At 42.1% G+C, this 23058-nt stretch overlaps 1 protein-coding gene across 1 annotated transcript in view; it reads left to right on the forward strand.

Moving 5' to 3' along the window:
* Positions 1-340: 340 nt before the first annotated feature.
* The window catches only part of KLHL13 (kelch like family member 13), a 200232-nt gene continuing 177514 nt past the window's right edge, over positions 341-23058 (forward strand). Inside the window, exon 1 of the mRNA XM_044234328.1 lies at positions 341-651. The gene's annotated coding sequence lies outside the window, so the exon portion shown is untranslated. The remainder of the gene's footprint in view (positions 652-23058) is intronic.

Raw genomic sequence — 23058 nt, forward strand, 5'->3', positions numbered from 1 at the left:
GTTTTCACCTCTCCTGCCTCCTGGGCACCAGAGGCCATGTGGGCTCCAACGCGAGCGTCCCGGTTTCGGAGGCGTGAGGGCTACTTGGAAGTCCCTCCCCTCGCCTCCTCCACTACCCCCGTCCCTGCCCCGCCGGGCCAGGCCCACCCGCGCCGCGCACCGGCTGTGGGGGTGGAGTTCTGCTCGGACCCTACACACGGTCCTAGCCCCAGCTCCCCCCCACTCCGCCTCCCGCGCAGGCGCCGCCGGGGCCACCCCCGCCGCCATGTTTCCCCCGCCCGCGAGCTCGCTCCCCCCGCCCCCCTCCCCTCCTTAACTGGACTCCCGCCCCCTCCCTCTCCCCCCGCACCCCCCCACCCGTGAGGTCAGGCGGAGGCTCTGCCGCTGCGGCCGCAGCAGCTCAATCTCCCATTCCGGGGAAGCCGGGAACGGGGACTTTGGAAAATAAGTGGAGCGGCGTCCGGGTTAGGGTCCCTGCTCTCCGCCTGCGCGAGGGCGAAGTGACCAGGACGAGCCAGGGGCTGCGGAGGTGGGGGACCGGTGTCTCGCAAGCGGGAGGGAGCCCCGGCTGCGCCGTGCGACTCGCTCTTTGGCCCTCGGAGTGTGGCAGCGGGCTGACGGACGGCGGGACGCGGGGACGCGGCAAACAAGGTGAGGCGGGGTCCTGAAGTCGCAGGGGCTCCATCATCAGCCACCTCCTCGCCTCCGGGACCCGGTGCGGCGAGGCGGTGCGCGGTAAGGAGTTGCGATCTGCACCGGGGGCAGAGGGACAGGGAACCAGCTGGACTCTTTGCAAGCCCCCCCCCCACCCGCTTTTTCTCTCGCGTGCGGGTGCGCGCTCATCCCTGCACCTTCTCATCCCTACCTCCCGGACTCGGAGGCTCCGCCAGACGCCTGGATTCTTTCAGCACCCCCGACCCCAGTTTTCCTTTGCTTCTTTGTTATCCCTCCAAAATCTTCTTGTCCGGGCTTCGCTGTCGCTGCCCTGATGGTCTGGGGTCCCTCTGCTCGCCTCAGCCCCGCTGTCTCTTGCCCTCTAACAGTTTCGGCTTTGTGCCTCTCAACCCATCCCTCCCCCAGAATCTTTGAACTTGGGAGGCTTCACTGCTGGCTCCCGAATCTGGAGCACACTCCTCTTCCTCGAAGCTTTTAACTCCTCTCTAGATGTCTTTATCTCTGAATGTCTTGGCTTCTTTGGTTTAATCACAGTTGACTAATGATTTTCTTGGAAGCTTACTGTCTAGCCTACAGCTTACTGAAATTGATGGGAATAATCTTCTAGTATATATTAGCTAAGGAACTCTAAAGTTTCTTGCTAGGTTTCAGTAACTTAGTCCAAGATACCACAGTCGCTTGAAATGTATGTTATGTATGTTTGTGTGTCTGTTTGTATGCAGTCCTAGCACATGGCCCTAAATCTGATTCTTCCTCCACTGCTGAGCAGGCCTGAGTGAGAGAGAGAGACAGAGAGAGACTTTTGATGTCTGCTTCCATTTCTCCATCTGCAAACTGGGATGTTCATCTTTTATTGTGATCAGAGAGAATTCTAGGGGTTTGGGATACTCAGAGAGAATTCTAGGCATTTAGGATAGTCACTCAAGTTAGTATAGACTGTTTACTAAGCACACTGCATGGGAACTGAGAAAATCCGGGGTTTCAGGCTGCATTTGTTGGGAGGGCACCTGCCTTAATATTTTTTTTAAGAAGCTGGAGTTTCCTAGTGTACATCTCCTATTTGCATAAACGCTCAAGAAGCAGCATTTACAAAGCACGTAGTTAGAAAAGAGATCACTTTGCTATGGACTGGAGATTAGTTTGCTTAAGTCAATTTCACACAGTACCACGTTCTCAGTGATGTCCAGTCGCTCCCATATTGAGGCTCCCTTACTCACTTCCATGCTGAAATTAGTGTGTGAAGAAAATTGAATGGAGAGGCTGAAAGTGGAGGCAGAATGCAGTGAATTAGCACATGCTGACGTTTGTGGCTGTTTTTTTTTTTTTTTTTTTTGGAAATAGGATGTATCCAGTGCTCAGCTTTGAAAACTGGGAAAAGTGAAATGATCAACCAAGCAGTTATGACATCATTTTACCCTTAAAAATAGTAGCTCCTTGAATTGCAAGTTTTTATCACTATCCTTATACTTAGAATGATAGCATTGTCTGCTGGATATGTGATCAGGTGTTGCCATTGGCATAATGTGCATTAACGGGCAGTAATCTCAGAAGAAACTGAGTTGAGAATGAAGGAAGGTAAGGGCTTAATTTCACTGTCCTGGTAGCACTTGTTTTGGCAGTGAGACAAGGAATGTAAGTTTCTGCTGCAGCATCCAATGATGTATTTAGAAAATACATGAATAAGAGTCTCAATTTTCCCTGGTTTTAAAATCTGCACTTTCATTAAGCACACTTTGAAAAGCGTGGTATGACTCTATAGAGTTTGAAGTTGAGCTTCTGAGGAAAGCAGTTTTTAGGAGAACAGTAAAGGCCATTGATTATCAGTTTAGTTAGATGGATTACAGATGGTTTGTAGTTTCCCTCATTTATTTGGTAAATTCCTGACTTCACTTTAGTTTTATTTTTAAAAAATGGAATAGAGTAGGTAAAGAGGATTTATACAGTAAATAGGGCCAACCTAAATCTGTAATTTTCTTGGCAACCTATTTTGGAAAGACATACTAACTTGCAAACTGTTTCAAGGGAAACATTTTGTATCATTCTGTTATTTTTTTTTCCTTTTGTGATTATTATTGATACTAAGTCTAAGTTAAGATTGCCACCAATATGAACTATTTCTGTTTGCCAGAAAACAAATAAAGTTGGTTATGAGTTCATCCCGAGCATTTTTCTCTGAATCTTTTCGACATGTCTCTATATGTATTTAATAAACCCACTTGGTAGATGCAGAGGTTATCAGAACCAGTGTTTCTGATGTCCCTACACATAACTGCACTTTGCTAATGAATCATCTTTTTCATTTTCTTTACATTTGACGTTACTTTTCTTCATGTAATTTGACTTGCAGTAGTGAAAGGAGACCAAGCAGTTTGCGAATTGATTTTGATGTTTAATAAACTACTACAACCTCCTCAAAGTATTTTTTCTTAAAACTAGTGCTTGAAAAGGATCTATTTTTACTGCTGTGAAATAACTCAACAATTTGCCAGGCATCATCAGATTTCAGAAAATGTAGACAGATTATGGAAAAAAAGAACAGCCCTAGAGAAAGCATCTCAAAATTCAAGGGGGGAGAAAGGGGCTTTTTTCAAGTTACTAACATTTATATCAATCAGCTTTTAAATATATTTTTCATTCATTTAGTAATGTCTTTGACAAAATCTGTTGAGCGCATTCCATTTGCCAAAGCCCTCTATTAGGCATGAGACCCTGTATTATTACAAGGCATGATCTTGGCCTTGTGGAGTCTCCCAGAGGCTATAGTCCACCAAAGGATAGAGAAAACAAACCAGCAAACAAAGGAAGAAGATCCTCACAGATTGTAGTAGGAAGAACAATGAAGGAAATAAGTAACGAAATGTGATATGGAGACCTGGGAAGGGCTTATTTGGCAAGGGTGGTCAGGAAAGGCCTCTCAGCAGCGAAGGTGACCTTTGAACGGAGAGACCTGAAAGAGAAGAGAGAATAAACCTACCTTGTGAAGAGCAGAGAGATGAGGAAGAGCCAAGGCCTTGAGGCCGATAAACAGACAGTAGGGTGTTTGAGGGACAGAAAGCAAGCCAGGAATGGCCAGCCCCAGCGACATGGGTGGGGGGAATCTGACATGGGTGGCGGGAATCATTAAAGGTGTTCCAGAGCCTAAAGGGAGTCAGATAATAAATATAGGGCCTGGAAATTCTGAGAAGGAATTTGAGTTTGATTCTCAGAACAAGAGGAAGCCAGGGAAGAGTCTTTATGAACTACTTTTCTGTGGAAGATCACTGGCTGGAAAAAAAAAAAATTACTCAGTGGAAATAAATAAAAATGTGTTTTTGCAGAGGTTGTGTAGCTACTCAGTTGTTTACATTAAGACCTGAGGGTGAACCGCTATGTTTGATATGTATGCTAAATAAGTAAGTAATTTGGTCTCTACAACTCTTTGTAGATAAGGAGATAGGGGACTGGGAACTCTGAGGTGAATGCTTGAAAAGCAGTTTACTTTCCAGAGTTATATTGTCACCTGTGCCCTGAGGTAAGTTGTCAGCAGCCTCATTAAAAATCAGACCATTGTTCATCCTAAGAATTTGTTTTTCAAAGAACATGTTTTATTTTCTCTACAAATATGTTTCCTGGGGCGCCTGGATGGCTCATTTGGTTAAGTGTCTGCTTTCGGTTCTGGTCATGATCTCTAGGTCCTGGGACCCCACATCGGGCTCCCTGCTTAGTGCGGAGCCTGCTTCTCTCTCTCCCTCTGCCTTCAGCTCCCCCTGCTTGTGCTCTCTCTGTCAAATAAATGAATAAAATCTTAAAAAAGAAATATGTTTCCTTTGGAAGATTGGAAGTTTCATTTGAGTATGAAAGATTACTTAGGTTTTAGTAATGGCTGTGAGATTTTTCAGGGGAGTTTCCCATTTTCCTTTACCTGTTGCCTTCTCTGGAGGTTTTGTTTTGTTTTTGTTTTGTTTTGTTTTGTTTTGGCATGTGTGATGATTTTTTGAAAGTTTTTATATATTTAAGTCATCCTTATACCCAAAGTGGGGCTCGAACTCATGGCCCCAAGATCAAGAGTTGCATGTTCTTGTGACTGAGCCAGCCAGGCACCCCTCTCCAGAGGTTTCCAATTGCCATTCTTTGAGAGATTAGGGTTCTTCTTCCATGAGGCTTACATGAATTTTGATTTGGTATTTATTTTGTGCCCTGAGCTCTTGCTCAAATGCAATCCAGCTTGGAGGTCTGGTTGGCCCCAAATAGGAATTCAGTCGGTCGTGGACATTCTGCAGGGGTAAATCTGAATATTATGGGGCAGTAACCTGCGAAATAATCTTCAGCAACTCCTGCAGAGTCTACTTCCTACCCCTTAACTTGGCACTCAAGGATTCTTCACGGTTTGAGCCAAGCTGACTATCCGCCATGTCTTTATCCTTCTCTAACACAAATCCCATGTTGGTTTGAACCGATTTTCTCCAGTTGGGAACTTCTCTGCTTAGCTTCATTCTTGGCCTAGAGCAGGTTCACAACTGCTTGCTGAATGGATGCCAGGCCATCACCTCTTTGAAAAGCCATCTCCTTTCTTTTCTGTCATTGCAAATCCCAACACCAGTCATGGGACAGTTCAGATCCCTTGCCCTATTTTACACCAACGCCCCTGACCCAGTCTCCTCCTCTGGAGGTGAACGGTAATCACACACTTGCCATGTGGCGCATTAATGATGTTGATGTGATGCCTGGCTGTCTACCCACAGGCCTCTGACTTCGTGAAGGCAGCCTGGATTTGTCTGGTTCTCTCATCATTGTATCCTGAGCACCCGGCTTTTGGTATGCCCTCTATTAATAGTCGGATAACGAATAGACGCTGCCTTGTGATGTTTCTCCTGTTATTGTTTTGGGTACTTAAATCATTTCATGCTGTTTCACTTTTCACATATCTGTCAAGTGTTCTCAAGCAGTTTCTGAGAGGACCAGGAGTTCAGCTGTTACAGGCACAAGCTCTGGGCTTAGGCTCTTTGTGTTCCGTTGTTGGCTAGGAGACTTCTAGCTGTGTGACACCGGGCCAGTTGGTAAACCTCTCTGTACCTCCTGTTTCTCACCGGTGAGGTAAGGGATAATCAAACTTCCCTCTTAGGGTACTTGTAAGGATCAAATGAGTTACCTAAGTCTCCAAGTTGTTGTTTGCAATTATTAAAATTCAGAAGCTCTGACAACTGGTAAAATTTTTGTTTGGTAAGCGCCCTATGCAGGTGGTGGCAAAATCTGACTTGAACTGAGAAGAGGGTATTTATGGTTTTTATTTTCTTTAGTGTTCATCTTTATTTGATTTTGCTGTAGAATTAGTAGTATGTTTATGGGGCAGTGCCTCAGACCCTCCTGGGGTATTATGTAATACCTAGTATACACAGGTTATTGCCCCTCCAAAAGCCTGGACATTTCTGGATTTGGAAACACATCTGGCACCAAGGCTTTCAGATAAGGGATTGTATACCTCACGGTAAAGTGCTTAAATCAGCGCCGTGCACATGAGAAGTTGTTGCTCTTGGTAGTGGAGATTAGAGAGGTAAATATACAACTGTCGCCTCCCCAGTACCTTTCTCATACTGGTTACCATGTAAATAAATGCTGATTTATTCATGCAACAACTCTGAATAGAGGGCTGGCTGTGTGAGCATCGTTTTATCATAGGAAAACAGATATGGGTCACGTGATTGAAATGAGCCAAGAACTCCATCTCTCAGTACTCTCTCATCTAGTGCCATTAAGAATATTTATTTTTGGTTTTGCTTTTGTTATTTAAACCAGAGCACGCTTCTTTAGGGTGAGTCTTTTAGTTGGGGGTAGAGGGGAGGATCGAGTTAAGAAGAATTTATTTAATATGATGAGACACTTCTACTTTGCAGTTGCTAAATATTTATTGAACTCCTCATGTATATGGAAATCAGTATTTAAAAGCAGGAGAAAGGTACAAAACAAATGAGGCATAGTTCCTGATTTTAGTGGTTCTAGTACTATGCACGGTTACATGGGCACTGGTTGTCCATTGCAGTTCTTTCTTTTACTTCATAAGTTTGAGATTATTAATATGAAAAATGTGCAAAGGAAAACACAATAGGCAATTGGGAACTCGTCTTGGTTCCAGTATATGCAATTGGTTTTTTCTTTAGATTTTATCTATTTGCCTGACAGCGAGAGAGAGCACGCACAAGCTGAGGGAGCGGCAGGCAGAGGCAGAGGGAAAAGCAGGTTTCCACAGAGTAGGGAGCCCATTGTGGGGTTTGATCCCAGGACCCTGGGATTGTGACCTGAGCCGAAGGCAGACGCTCAACCAACTGAGCCACCCAGGTACCCCATGGAATTGGTTTTTAATACCTTAACGATGCCCCACCTCCTGAAATATTATCCCTATATGACATCCTGGCAACCTTTACTTTCTCACTAAATTAAGTACAATATGATTTTTTAAAGATTTTATTTATTTGAGAGAGAGAGAGAATGAGAGAGAAAGAGAGAGAGCGTGAGAAGTGGGAGGGTCAGAGGGAGAAACTGACTCCATGCCGAGCAGGGAGCCTGATGTGGGGCTCCATCCCCGGACTCCAGGATCAAGACATGAGCCGAAGACAGTCACTTAACCAACTGAGCTACCCAGGCGCCCTACAATATTATTTTTATTGTTCTCCCTTATCAATATCTGTAAATCATAATTGATACATTTTCTTTGTCCTTTTGCCTTTGTGGGTTTGAGAGTAATTGTATGTCCCAAAAGATTTTTTTGGGAATGTTCTCTTGCCATGGAAGACTAGTTCTTGAAATCATTCTGCCAGTTCATTCAACAGATATGTGTTAAGTACCTATTATATTCCAGGCATTGAACTAGTTTAAGCCAATGGAATCTCTGCTTGGTACTCTTTCCCTCAAACTGGAGTATACTGGGCATACTGGGTGAGCAGGGTGGAGATGTGCTAGTGTGCCCCAGGAGCAACAAAGTAAACAGCTCGTGTATTCTTTTTTTTTTTTTTAAGATTTTATTTATTTGGCAGACAGAGATCACAACTAGGCAGAGAGGCAGGCAGAGAGAGAAGGGGAAGCAGGCTCCCTGCTGAGCATAGAGCCCCATGCCAGGCTCCATCCCAGGACCCTTGAGATCATGACCTGAGCAGAAGGCAGAGGCTTTAACCCACTGAGCCATGCAGGTGCCCCCAGCTTGTGTATTCTTGAAGAACATTCACTGCTAGCTAATGAAAGCTACTTAATAATATTTAAACAGATTCATATGCATTGTGCTTTAGAGTGCAATACTCATGTGAAAATTTGACGTAAAACCCAGTACTTCAACAAAGTCTCTGCTTGTGCAAGGTCAGCTGTGGTAACCCTGGGGTGACCCTTTGCAAAGCACCGAGGCCACAATATGCCAAGTCTGTTCCTTTAGTCAAATGCCAAGGCATTTTCATAGCCTTACATTTTCATGGTGACCTTCAGGAGCCGTAATAGACATTATTAAATTTTTCCACCATGTTGCCCAATTTCTTTTAGTTCAAGAGAACACTCTGGTTGTTTGATAATGAGCTAAATCTTAAAATGTGTTGAGTCCTAACAGAGTTTCCAATATTGGTGGGAAATAGCTAAGATTGATAGTGAAGGGCCTGCCAAGAGCCTGGTCTTCAGAAGACAGGCTGTTAGAACACAATGACCATGAACTTGTGGAGCACAATTGATGGGGTCACAGCTTTATCCCATCCCATGGGCACTTGCCCGTGTCACCGGTTAAAGTCAACTCCTGCTAACTTTAAAGCTGCTTTCATTTATGACACATACATTCTACAGGCTGCTTTGTTAATTGCTGGCTACCGAAATGTTCAGTAGCAGAGGAAAGTTGTTAAGGTTCGTGTGCTCTGAGGGTAACAAAAGGTTTCTAGAGTTTCAGATGGTTTTGAAAAGGGGTGAGCAGTGCGTTGGAGGAATGCCTGTTACCAAGCGAATGATTTGATTTGTTCTGAATGAGAAAGATGAAGAAGAAAAAGGCAAGTGAAGAAAAGGAGGGAAAGTAACCAAAGTCAAACGCCGAATGTCTCAACTGATTTTGATTATTGCTGTCCCACTTTCCTTGTGGTTCACAGGGCCTGCAATTGTTGTCTTGTTGTGTTATTGCCCAAAGCTCATCAGGACATAGAGGGGCAATTAAGGGAGGGTCGTTATGTTCTGTGAGTCAAGTGCTTTTCCATTTTACAGTCTTTTCAGGAAAAGGGGATAATAGAGTTGTAGAGTTTGGTTTCTTGGTTCCATTTCATAAAAATGGGCATGCTTTTCTAAAGAACTTCATGTCAGCAATGTTTTCTGTTCTCCTGTTGAGTACCTCTCAGCAGGAAGGCAGTGGCTAAGATCTTGGGCCCTGGAATCATAGGCTTGGATTCAAATCCTGACTGTGCCTCTTGTTGCCATTGTGGTTTTGGGCAACTCCCCTCACCTCTCTGAGCCTTGTTTGGCTCTTCTGTAAACAATCTCATCTGGTGGTTTTAAGGATGATATGAACTAATGCATATGAAGTCCTAAGCATAATTCAAGCTACATGGTAGATATTATTATTTTTTTAAGATTTTATTTAGTTAGTTGACAGATCACAAGTAGGCAGAGAGGCAGGCAGAGGGAGAGAGGGGGAAGCAGGCTCCCTGCCAAAGCAGAGAGCCTGATGCGGGGCTCAATCCCAGGACCCTAGGACCATGACCTGAGCCTAAGGCGGAAGCTTTAACTCACTGAGCCACCCAGGTGCCCCCATGGTAGATATTACTGACTCTTAGTAGATTTCATGGTTTAACTAGCTAAAATTTGTGACGTACTATGGGAGCTTTGCCACTTACATATGAACAAGAAATATAAGGGAAAATTGTGTCTTTCCTTTGTATTGCCTTAATCCCAGCAGGAATGATATTTTTTCCACATATATCTCTTAAACAGTGAACTGACTGCTTAGAAGTAACACTGGTTTTCTGGCAGAGAAGAAAGTTTATGGGAAGTGCTCGGTTTATTACTTATTCAAAGATGGTATCACATTGAATGCAAGGAAACTGTAAATTTTTTAATATGATTGACCTGATATATATTTAAATATGATAGTGTTCAGCTTATAGGATTTAAAAGTTTAATCTTCATTTTGAAGGGAAAGGGAGATACAGGAAAATGTATATAATAAACAATGTTGTCTTTGAAATGAAAATTTTTGGTGTTCTGATACTCAAAGAGGTCATATATTTTCTTGATTTATCTCTATTCCAGATTTGAGGTTCTCGCAGAAGAAAATATTGAAATATTTGTAACAGTTAAGGCACTGGGAGGAGGGCAATTCTGTTTGAATAATGTCTTCTATAGATTTTGAGTTGTGATGGTTATCTTAAGATTTTCTGGTAGTTATTCTGGCAACAAATCAAAGAAGACCTTAGAGATGATGAAAGTTCAGGAGCAGTTTTGAGAAATGGATGGATAAGTCTAAGTAGATCACTGAGAGCAGCTTCTGGTGTTGGAGGGCTGGTGTAGCCTTTTGGGTTGGAAGTGCATGACGGTAGTGTTCCTGCATTCCCCCTGTTCTAGTGTTCTTCCTTTCCAGTGTCAGATGACAAGGCAATTGATCCTCGGGTAGCCGACTTGTTTATGGAATGCCATTGGTTTACAGAAGGGGGCGAACCGGGAGACACATTGCTTAGGTAACTGTATATTCGCTCGGTATTTTGGGAGGATTGTTACGATAACGTGCATTCAGATACTTGAAAAGCCTGGCTCACCATCCCGATGGGATATATTACGGATTAGCAGTGTTACCTGCACTGATCGTCGTCATGATCAGCATTGGATTTGAACATGAAAAGACAACATTCAGAAGTATCTTCTATTCTGTCCTTAGGTAAGAAGCTCAAATGTTAAGGATAATGCCACTTACTTACAGAACTAACTTTCTTTTGAAGCATGGTTACTTATTCTTATTTTCTTTGCTTCAGTGGCGTGTGCACAGTGAGACTGAACGACTTGCGGAAGGTCTCGCCGCCGGAGATGGAGCTGGGAGCCGAATGTAGGGCCCTTGGTTTTTAACGAAGTGCTTGTTCAGTAATAATGGAAAAGACTTGTAACCCAAAGGATTCTTTTGTGTTGCTTTCTTTTTTTTCCCCCCTTCAATATTTACTTATTTGTTTTGAGAGAGAGTGTGTGTGTGTGAGTGCAGAAAGGGAGGGGCAAAGGCAGAGAGAGGCCCAAGAAGACTCAGCACTGAGCGGGGTGCCCGAGGCATAGCTCAATCTCAGGACCCTGAGATCACAACCTGAGCCGAAACCATGAGTCAGAGGCCCAACTGATCGCGTCACGCAGGCGCCCCGAATTCTTTCATGTTTCTCATCTTTGAGCTGACAGGGTGAAATCAGAATTTCGGCAGTGGAGAGTCCGACCGATTTTTGGGTACCTGTATAACTTCTTGCACAATTTGGCACTTAGCAAAGTGAATTTTGGGTTTATTAAGAAATTTTCTAAGCACTTTTGGCATCACAGAGATGTTTTATTTAAACGTTCATGAGCAAGGATATGTTAAGTATTTATATGTAAATGGGAGTAAGAAAATATATCCACTGCCCTGAAATATCCCGCAGTGTGGCAGGGGCAAGAGAGAATGTGAAGCACCTGATATCAGCCAATACTAATAAATGTTTTTAAAGATTTTATTTGTTTGTCAGAGAGAGAGAGAGAACGAATGCAAGCAGGGGGAGCAGCAGGCAGAGGGAGAAGCTAGACTCACCGCTGAATAAGAAACCCGATGCAGGGCTTGATCCCAGGACCCGGGCATCATGACCTGAGCCAAAGGCAGACACTTAACTGACTGAGCCACCCAGGCATCCCAGGCAATACTAATGGTAACTCCAATCAACAATTACTAAGTTGTTATATATTTGCATATTGGTATATATATAAAGCACTTACAATGTGCTTTATATGCATGAACACATTTAAACCATATAACAATGCTGTGAGGTCCTGTTATTACCCCCATTATACAGATGAGAAAACTAAGGCAGAGAAGAGAGAGAACTTCCCAAGGTTGCACACCTAATAAGTAGAAGAGCTAGCATGAAAATCTATGCAACCTAGTTTTAGAGTCTGTGTTTTAACCACAGTGTTTCCTTTTTATCCTACCTCTGATGGGGGAACTTTGTATAAGAGCTAAACAAGGGCTAGAACATGTTCTGGATAAATAGAGAGGAAGGATCAGAGCAGGGGGTTAAAGTTGGCAAGCTGTTTAGAATAAGGTACTTTTGAAGCAGGTCTTATCAAAAAGCAAGGAATGTATTCTGAATATTTTAATCCCCAAAGCTGTGTACATATATGTTGCATGTGTATGCACAGGGGTGTGCATGCATATGTGTCTGTGTGTCTGTGTGTCTTTGTGTGTCTGTGTGTGTTTATTTTGAACTGGAAAAAATTGCAAGGGTAAATCACATTGAGAATCCTTTATATTGACAGCCAATCATAGCTCTGTTTTTGTGTACACTATAGGGTTCCGCAAATATGTTTTTAAAAGTATGTAACAGCTTCATAGAGCTATAATTCAACTACCCTACAGTTGACCCATTTAAAGTGTACAATTCAGTGGTTTTAGTATCTTCACGGAGTTGGGTAACCATTACCACAATCAATTTTAGAATACTTTCACCACCCCAAAAAGAGAAACAGGTGTTTTGAAACAAATGTAGCCACAAAGGGAATGAAAGTAATGTGTCTGTTGGTACCACTGTTTTTCTAGCAAAATGTTCAGAGAATCCCTGCTCATTGTAACTCAGATCTTAACGCCGTTCTTTGTAGTGTAGCTCTAATTTGCTGCAGAATGCCTTCTTTAAATTTCATTTTCATTGTATTTATTTTTAAAGATATTTATTTATTTATTTGACACAGGGACATAGCACAAGTAGGCAGAACAGCAGGCAGGGCTACTGCAGGACAAGCAGGCTCTCCACTGAGCAGGGAGCCTGATGTGGGGCTCGAACCCAGGACCCTGAGATCATGACCCAAGACGAAGGCAGATGCTCCACCAACTGAGCCACCCAGGCACCCCTTATATTTTATTTTAATCACTGACTGGTCTTTTAAAAGATTGGATATTGAGGCACCTGGGTTGCTCAGTGGGTTAAAGCCTCTGCCTTCAGCTCAGGTCATGATCTCAGGGTCCTGGGATTGAGCCCCACGTCCGGCTCTCTGCTCAGCAAGGAGCCTACTTCCCTCCCTTTCTCTCTCTGCCTATTTGTGATCTCTCTCTCTCTCTGTCAAATGTTTCACTTATTTGTGGAGCATAACAAATAGCATGGAGGTCATGGGGAGATAGAGAGGAGAAGGGAGTTGGGAGAAATTGGAAGGGGAGGTGAACCATGAGAGACTATGGACTCTGAAAAACAATCTGAGGGGTTTGAAGTGGCGGGGGGGTGGGAGGTTGGGGTACCAGGTGGTGGGTATTATAGAGGGCACGGATTGCATGGAGCACTGGGTGTGGTGAAAAAATAATGAATACTGTTATGTTGAAAATAAAAAATTAAAAAAATACATATAATGAAAAATAAATAAATAAAAGATTGTATATTTATCTGATTTTGAATTCTGAGTTAATTATATTATATATTAATATAATTGAATTATGAATTAATTATATTAATTACATATTAATTACATAGATTTGCTCATTATATACTTATGCTACATAACTAAGCCAGGCTTGTATTTAAAAACAAAACTGCTAAAGAATAAAATAAAAGCAAAACTGCTTAACTCACTAGTGTGTCTACACCCTCCTTGTCTACACCTGCTTTTATAGTGTGCCAGAGCAAGAGATACCAGAGAAATTTTATGTGTACATACTGGCATTTTTTAATATTTCTAAAGATTATACCTGACATAGGTTAGTAATAGATAGATAGTGGAGGTAAAAGTAACACGCATTTTTGTTCGGGAATTAATATTGGGATGGCATGTTTTGGAAAATGTCCCATAAAATACATTCCGTGATATTGTGTGCAGGTATTGACAAATAACTAGAACTTTTTAAAAAAATCTGAAGATTTTTCAGCCACTCATGCCTCACTAAAATAGTCTGTTGTTACAGTCAAGGACGTTTCTGTGTGTGCTGCTGGAAGAGCAGGCTATTCGCAGTTCTCCATCGGAGTGATAAGTCACCGTCAGTGTCAACTTTCCAGCTAAAGAGTGGCTATTTACTTTTTATTTTTTTTTAAGGTTTTATTTATTTATTCGTCAGAGAGAGAGCAAGAGCACAAGCAAGGGGAGCAGCAGAGGGAGAGGGAGAAGCAGGCTTCCCGCTGATCAAGGAGCCTGACACGGGACTCGATCCCAGGACCTTGGGATTATGACCTGAACCAAAGACAAATGCTTAACTGACTGAAACACCCAGGAATCCCTATTTACTTTTTATTATTAAAAATAATCTTTGGGGGACACCTGGGTGGTGCAGTTGGTTAGGCATTAGACTCTTGATTTTGGCTCAGGTCATGATGTCAGGGTCATGAGATCGAGCCCCCTGTTGGACTCTGCACTGAATGTGGAATCTGCTTGGGATTCCCTCTCCCTCTCCCTGTTTGCCTCCTACTAGTGTTCTCTCTTTCATCTATCAGTCTCTCAAATAAATAAATCTTTAAAAAATAAAAATAAGGGAAGTCTGGGTGACTGGGTTGGTTGAGCACCTGCCTTTGGCTCAGGTCCTTATCCCAGGGTCCTGGGATCAAGTCCCACATCAGGCTCTCTGCTCAGTGGGGAGTCTCCTTCTCTTGTGCCTCTCTCTCTCTCTCTCTCTCTCTGTCTCTCATGAATAAATAAGTAAAGTCTTCAAAAAATAAAAATAAAAATAATCTTTGGACATGATTAGATGTCTTGAAGAGTGTAGCTATCTTTCTAAATGAGTTAATCTTGGATTGGTCTCTTCCTACTTCTGATTTCACCTACTTTTTCTTTCAGAATGATTTTGTAATGTTATTTTATGCTTCCTCTGTAGTTTTTTTTTAATGCTTATTATGTACTTGAATTGAGTTTCTTTTCAGGGGCCAAAGTAGTTTCATTTGAAGTTAAAGTGACTTGATTCACTCAGAATGATTTGCTGTAAATATTAAGTGTGTATGTGTGTGACTATATATATCTTATATATATAAGATAAAATTTATGTATTTTATATATGTATTTGACTGAACTCTAGTTGACATTTAATATAATATTAGTTTCTTGTGTGCAACATAGTGATTTAACAATTATATACATTAAGAAATGCTCGCGAAGGGGTGCCTGGGTGGCTCTGTTGGTTAAGCAACTGCCTTCAGCTCAGGTTATGATCCTGGAGTCCCGGGATCGAGTCCCACATTAGGTTCCCAGCTCCATGGGGAGTCTGCTTCTCCCTCTGACCTTCTCCTTGCTCATGCTCTCTCTCACTGTCTCTCTCGCAAATAAATAAAATATTAAAAAAAAGAAATGCTCATGAGGATAAGTGTTCTTATCATCTGTCACCATACAGAATTATTACAATACCATTCATTATATCCCCTATGCTGTACTTTTCCTCCCTGTGACTTACTGATAAATGGAAGTTTATACCTTTTCATTCTTTTCACCTAATTTGCCCATCCCCCTAAGCGCCTCTCGTTTGGCAACCACCAGATTGTTCTCTGCATTTGTGAATCTGTTTCTGTTTTTGTTTGTTTGCTTTGTTTTTTTAGATTCCACATAGGCGTGAAATCATAGGGTGTTTGTCTTTCTCTGACTCGTACTTCACTTAACACTCTCTAGGTCCATCCGTGTTGTCATAAATGGTAAGATTTCATTTACTTATGACTGAGTAATATCCAACACACACACACACAATCACACGCACACACACACACACACACACACACTCACACTCCCCATCATCCTTACGCATTCATCTATCAGTGGATATTTAGGTTGCTTCCGTATCTTGGCTATGATAAACAAAACTGCAGTAAACATAGAGGTACCTAGCTCTTTTTCAATTAGTGTTTTGGTTTTTTGGGTCAATACCCTGACATAGAATTACTGGATTGTATGGTATTTCTATTTTTAATTTTTTGAAGAGGCTCCCTACTGTTTTCCAGGCTGCATCAGTTTGCATTCCCACCAACAGGGCATGAGGCTTCCCTTTTCTCCACATCCTCACCAACACTTGTTTCTTGTCTTTTTGATGCCATTCTGACAGGTGTGGGGTGGTAGCTCACTGTGGTTATGATTTGCATTTCCCTGATGATGAGTGATGTCAAGCATCTTTTCATGTGTCTGCTGGTCATCTGGATGTCTTTGGAAAAAGTTGAGTCAGGTCCTCTTCTTTTAATCAGATTATATCTCTTTTTGGTGTTGGGTTGTTTGCGTTCTTTATGTATTTTGGATATTAACCCTTTGTTGGATGTACCGTTTACAAATATCTTTGCCCATTCAGTACATTGCCTTTTCATTTTGTTGATGGTTTCCTTCATTGCTCAAAAGCTTTTTAGTTTGATGTAGTTATAGAAGTTTATTTTTCTTTCCTGAAGAGACTTATTCAGAAAAACAGTGCTAAAACTCATGTCCAACAATTTGCTACTGGGGCGCCTGGGTGACTCAGTCAGTTAGGCGTTGAACTTTGGCTCAGGTTATGATCTCAGGGTCCTGGGATTGCCCCATGTCAGCTCTGCACTCAGTGGGGAGTCTTTGTCTCTCTCCCTCTCACTCTGTCCCTTGCCCCCAACTCATGCTCTCTACCCTTCTCTCTCTCAAATAAATAAGTGAAATCTTAAAAAAAAAAAAAAAAGTTTGCTACCTAAGTTTTTGTTTAGGAGATTTGTGATTTCGGGTCTTACATTTAGGTCTCTAGTCCATTTTGAGTTTATTTTTATATATGGCACAAGAAAGGGGTCTAGTTTCATTCTTTTTTTTTAAGATTTTATTTATTTATTTGACAAAGAGAAACACAGTGAGAGAGGGAACACAAGCAGGGGGAATGGGACAGGGGAAGCAGGCTTCCTGCAGAACAGGGAGCCCAATATGGGGCTTGATCCCAGGATCCTGGGATCATACATGAGCCGAAGGTAGACACTAACAACTGAGCCACCCAGGCGCCCCACTTTTAATGTATTGTTCCATTTGGTTGATTAAATTTTGTTGAAGTTTTTAAAATCTATGTTTATCAGGAACATTGGTCTGTGGTTTTTTTTTTTTTTTAGTTTCTTTGTCTGGCTTTGGTATCAGGGTAATGCGGGCCTCATAGAATAAATTTGGAAGCATTCCTTCCTCTTCTGTTTTCTAGAATTGTTGAGAAGAATAGCTGTTAAGTAGTCTTTAAATCTTTGGTAGAGTTCTCCTATGAAGCCATCTGGTCCTGGATTTTTATTTGTTGGGAGCTTCTTTTTGTTGTTATTGATTCAGTTTGTTTATTATTAATTGGTCTATTCAGATTTTCTACTTCTTCCTAATTCAGTCTTGGAGGATGTAGATTTCTAGGACTTCATCCATTCTTCTAGTTTCTCTAGTTTGTTGGTGTATAATTTTTCACAGTAGTCTCATAATCCTTTGTGTTTCTGTAGTATCAGTTGTAACTTCTCTTTCACTTCTGATTTTTTTAAAGAAGATTTTATTTATTTGAGAGAGAGAGAGTGAGCAAGAGAGAGCATAAGCAGGGGGAGTGAGAGAGGAAGAAGTAGGCTCTCTGCTGAGCAGGGAGCCCGATGTGGGTCTCGATCCCAGGACCCTGAGATCATGACCTGAGCTGAAAGCAGATGCTTAACTGACTGAGCCATCCAGGCACCCTACTTTCATTTCTGATTTTATTTTATTTTGAGTAGTCCCAGTAGTCCCCTTTTCTGTCTTGATAAGTCTGGCTATGGATTTATCAGTTTTGCTTATCTTTTCAAGGTCCAAGCTCTTAGTTTTACTTACGTTTTCACTTGTAATTTTAGTCTATATTACATTTATTTCTGTTCTGATCTTTGTTATTTACTTCCTTCTGTTCACTTTGGGCCTTGTTTCTTCTCCATTTTTTCATTCCTTTAGGTATTAGGTTATATCATTTATCTGAGATTTTTCTTGTTTCTTGAGATAGGCCTATATCATTATAAACTTCCTTCTTAGAAATTTTTTTGCTGTGTTGCAAACATTTTGAACCATTGTATTTCCATTTTCATTTGTCTCCAGGTATTTTCTGATTTCCTGTTTGAATTTTTTTTCTTGGTTGACCATTGGTTGCTTTAGTAGCATTTTGTTTAGCTTCCACATCTTTTTGGGGTTTTTTCCCAGTTTTTTTTTCTTGTAATTTACATCTACTTTTATAGCATTATTGTCAGAAAAAAAATGCTGGATATGATTTTAATCTTTTAAAATTTATTAATGCTTGTTTTGTTGGCTAATGTCATCTATCTTGGACAGTGTTGCATGTGGATTTGAAAAGATTATGTATTCTGCTGTTTTTGGATGGAATGTTCTGTATGTATCTGTTAAGTCCATCTGGTCTAATATGTCACTCACTGCCACTGTTCTCTTATTGATTTTCTGTCTGGATTATCATCCATTGATGCAAGTGGAATGCTATCCCCTACTGTTACAGTATTACTGTTAATTTCATCTCTTATGTCTGTTAATATGTACTTTACACATTTTAATGCTCTTATGTTGGATGCATATATATATACAACTGTTTTATCTTCTTGTTGGATCTATCCTTTTATCATATGTAATTCCCTCCTTTGTGGCTTGTTACAGTTTTGTTTTAAAGTATATTTGTCTAATCTAAGTATTGCTATCTCAGCGTGTTTTTTGTTTCATTTGCATGGAATATTTTTCTTCATCCCCTTCACTTTCAGTCTGTATGTGTTTTTATGTATGAAGTGTGTTGGTACCAGGTAGTATATAGATGGATATTGTTTTTTATCCATTCAGTCACCCTGTGTCTTTTGATTATAGCATTTATTCTATTTACATTTAAAGTAATTATTGGAGACCACTGGCTGGCTCAGTTGGTGTAGTGTGCGACTCTTCATCTCAGGTTTGTAAGTTCAAACCCCCAGGTTGGGTGTAGAGATTACTTAAAAATAAAATCTTTAAAAAGATCAAAATAAAGTTTTTATTATTATTATTTTTAGAGAGAGAGAGTGTGTGTGTGCATGGGTGGAGGTGGGAAGGGAGGGGCAGAGGGAGAGGGAGAATCCAAAGAAAGCTCCACGCCCACTACAAAGCCCGATATGGGGTTCTATCTCAGAACGCTGAGATCATGACGTGAGCTGAAGTCAAGAGTCAGGTGCTTAACTGACTGAACCACCCAGGCATTCCATAAAATATTTATTGATAGGTATGTACTAATTGCCATTTTTTTTTGGTAGTTCTTCTCCATTGCTTTTTCCCTTGCTGTCTTCCCTTGTGATTTGGTGATTTTTTTTCTCTAGGCTTACATTTATTTTTTTGTTTGTTTGTTTGTTTGTTTGTTTATCTATTACAGGTTTTTGCTTTGTGGTTACCATAAGGTCCCCATATAACATCCTGTCTATGTAACGGTCAATATTAAGTTGGTGATCACTTAACTGCGAACATATTCTAAAAGTACTATGTTTTGGGGTGCCTGGGTGGCTCAGTGGGTTAAAATCTCTGCCTTTGGCTCAGGTCATGATCCCAGGGTCCTGGGATTGAGCCCCACATCGGGCTCTCTGCTCAGTGGGGAGCCTGATCCCCCCTTCTGCCTGCCTCTCTGCCTACTTGTGATCTCTGTCTGTCAAATAAATAAAAAAACTGAAATCTTTAAAAAATAATAAAAGTACTATGTTTTTACTCCTTCCAATAGCATTTTATTTATATGAAAATATTTTGTATCTTTTCATTTTGCATATCCATCCCTTTACTAATTTTTGTAAGCATAATTTTACTTTTGACTACTCCCTATTTCCTTCTGTTGTTTGTGGGCTGCTGCTGTGATTGCTGTGCATTTGTTGGTAGGCAGAGCTGGTCCGCCTCTTTCTAGGACAAGAGTTGTTTGAGGGGTGTGCTGGTCCTGGCCAGGGCTAATTGTGCTGGGTGTGGTGGAGCCGTTGTCACTTTGAGGGGAGACCAGTCTTAACTGGGTCTGCCTGACAGGTATGGTGGGCTAGGGAGTGCTCTGTACTTGCATCTTCCAGAATGGGGGAGTTGAGTGGGTTGGGCCTGGGGCACAAGCTGCGACCAGGTGAGTGGTGGTATTAAGGTAGATGGAGAGTGTCAGAGCTGGCTCCTGCCAATGTCTCACCTGCTAGGCTGAAGGAAGCCTAGAAAAATAGCATCCACCAGCACTTGCTTTCCAGGAGAAAACTACAGGTTCCTCTCCCTTCACCACATTCCCTAAAACCAGTCAATTATTAGTAAATCTCAGTCGGAGTGATGTATTGTGGTGGCCCCTTAAGAGAGGCGTGTCCATTTCCTAGAGCCCTCTGACTTCCTCAGAGTTAAACCCTACCAGTTTCCAAAGCCAGATGTTTTGGGGGCATTGTCTTCCCAGTGTGGGTCCTCAGGGTGGGGTGCCCAGTATGGGGCCTGGTCCCCTTTTTCCTCAGGCAGGACCTCCAACCCTGTGGCATCCCTTCCACCTCTGCGTCCAAGTGCCAGGTGTTTGTTTCCAGAACATGTCTCTGCTCTTCCTACTCTTGTCTTTTCTTTTTAAAAGATTTTTCTTTATTGGACAGGAAGAGAGCACAAGCAGGGCGAAGAATGTCTTCTGGCCTAGGGCAACACTCTCTGATGAGAGGAAGAAGAAGAATAGGAGAGGGGGAAGCAGATTCCCTGCTGAGCAGGGAAGCTAATGTGGGGCTCCATCCCAGGACCCTGAGATCATGACCTGAGCCAAAGGCAGAGGCTTAACCCACTGAGCCACACAGACATCCCAATTGGTTTCCTTTTTTAAACTCTAATATTCCAAGCTATATAATATCCAATGAAAGATTATGTTTATTTCATTTTTTTAAAGATTTTATTTATATATCAGAGCAAGAGACCCCAAGCAGAGGGAGCAGCAGGCAGAGGGAGAAGCAGGCTCCCCAGTGAGCAGGGAGCACGATGCAGGGCTCCATCCCAGGACCTCAGAATCATGACCCAAGCTAAAGGCACACACTTACCCGAGTGAGCCACCCAGGTGTCCCCCCTTCCTACTCTTTTCAGTGAGTGTTTTTCTTCATATTCCTAGCTGGGGGAGACCTGTCCTCGTAGTCTTCAGTCACTTGCAGAGTGTGTCGCATTTGATGTAGTTGCAGCCTCAGTGTGTGTGTGGGGGGTAGTGAGCTCAGGACCCTCTGCTCTGCCGGCCTCCCTGTACGGGTGTTTTTTACTTCTTAAATGGATGCTCTGTTCATCATGTGCGGGGCTGGTGTCAAAATCTGGCAGCTCGTGGGTAGAATGGAATTAGAAAAGGTAGCACTGCTGGCACTGGAAGAAGAACACTAAGTATGCCTTTATGTGAATTCGGTGGAAGCACATCTTTATCATAGGGATTAATAGTTCACATCACCTAGAGTTAGGATAGGAGAGGCTGTGGAGTGAAAAAAAAAAAAAGGATGCTTGACTTAGGAGCTTAGGTGTCTGTATTTTGATGCTGCCCTTTTTCTGTGGCTAGTTTTGTTTATTAAGCCATTATGACATGGAAAGGGGTCAAATTTGCTGATTTAAGACAAGCCAGACCGGTCTGGTTTCAGAGGGCCGTTGGGACAACGAGAAAGTATCACCCATTTAGAAAGGAGGATTTAGAGCAATGTGAATAATCAGTTTTCTATGACTTAAGATGTCATTCGCTGATAATAAAAAATGAACCCATTACAGTATACTCTGAAACTTCACAGCAGTTTGATTTTCTGCTTTTAATTTAGTGCCCAAAATGGTGGAGACACCTTAATCTTTTAGAATGGCTCTGAGTGACTGCATGTGGGTTAGGTCCAAACACCTGTTTCAAAGAGGAATCTGCTTTCCCTGCATATACAGTAGACTCACTGGCTCTAGTTAGTCTTCCGGCATAGGGCAACACGCTCTGATGAGAGGAAGTGAGTTGTTTCATGTAAATTCATTCAAGAAAACTTAGTGAGCATCTTCTGACCCACGTCCTGGGGATACAGGGGTGAACACAAGGCAAAATTCTACTTTTCTTCCCAGAGGCAGTTGCAGTATCCTGTTCATTTTCTTTGTTCTTCAGAATGCAATGGAAAGGCCTTAGAAGGCCGAGTGAATCTCGCTTGGCACTCTGGGTTTGAAGTCTTAACTGGAAGGAGGAAGAGGGTAGTCGGTCTCTGGCTCCATCAGGCTGAAGCCCTGCCCTTAGTTATAAACCCTTGTTTAATTCTTGGGAGCCCAGAGTACTTTCTTGGTTGTTCCTTGTATCCCTTTCCAGTAACTTAATGGGGATTATAAGATCACAGTTGTGACCAGCATCATTTAATTTTCAACTGGAAAAAACAGTGGAAATATAAGCTGCCAAGGGACTCGTACAGGAATAGGTAATTTCCATGCCATAGGATGTCATGACAGGCTCCTAAAGGTCCTGCCTGTTTGAAAAAATGTTACTTCCATAAGTACTGAAGTCTTAACGATTTGTCAGACATTTCCACTATTTGGTTAGACCTGTGGCTTTTAAAGATTTTTGTTTTAGTTAACAGAACCACTTTTTATTTTTTTAGAGGGCATGAGGTGGGCAGAAGGAGAGGGAGAGAGACAGTCTTGAGCAGGCTTCATTGCCAATGTGGTGCCTGATTCAGGGCTTGATCTGACGACCCTGAGATCATGAATTGGGAGTCAGACACTTAACTGATTTAGCCACCCAGGTGCCCCAACAGAACCACTTCCTTTCTTTTTAAAGTTTTTAAAAAATTTTTATTTATTTGAGAGAGAGAGAGAGAGAGAGAATGAGAACAAGAGTGGGGAGGGGCAAAGGGAGAAGGAGAAGCACCCCTCCCCCCCCTCAGTGAACAGGGAGCCGGACTCGGAGCTCAATCCCAGGACCATACGATCATGACCTGAGCTGAAGGCAGAGCTTAACCGACTGAGCCACCCAGGCATTCCCCAACAGAGCTACTTTTAAAAAAACAGTCCAACCAAATAAAAGTTAGGCACTTTTGCCATAGCAGATCAAAATGGGTTTACAGACAGTCTTGGTGCTGTCTTCTCTAAACTTACTCATTAACATGGAATAGTTAACTTGATATGTAGTTATTGAAATATACTAAGAACCTGACCATGACCGTAAATTTCCAATAGGGTAGGCATGGAGGGGAGGTGGATATCAACCATAGAAGGCAGCATGGGATGTTGGCTGTCCAGACTAAGCCATAGTGAGGTATCTCCAAAGGGCTTCTTGGGCTCCTGTGTATAGGTTGTGTGTTAGGAATGTACTAGAGGACAACCTGAGATTCCTGAAGA

Source organism: Neovison vison, chromosome X (genome assembly GCF_020171115.1).
Source record: "Neovison vison isolate M4711 chromosome X, ASM_NN_V1, whole genome shotgun sequence".
NCBI classification, from domain to species: Eukaryota; Metazoa; Chordata; class Mammalia; order Carnivora; family Mustelidae; genus Neogale; species Neogale vison.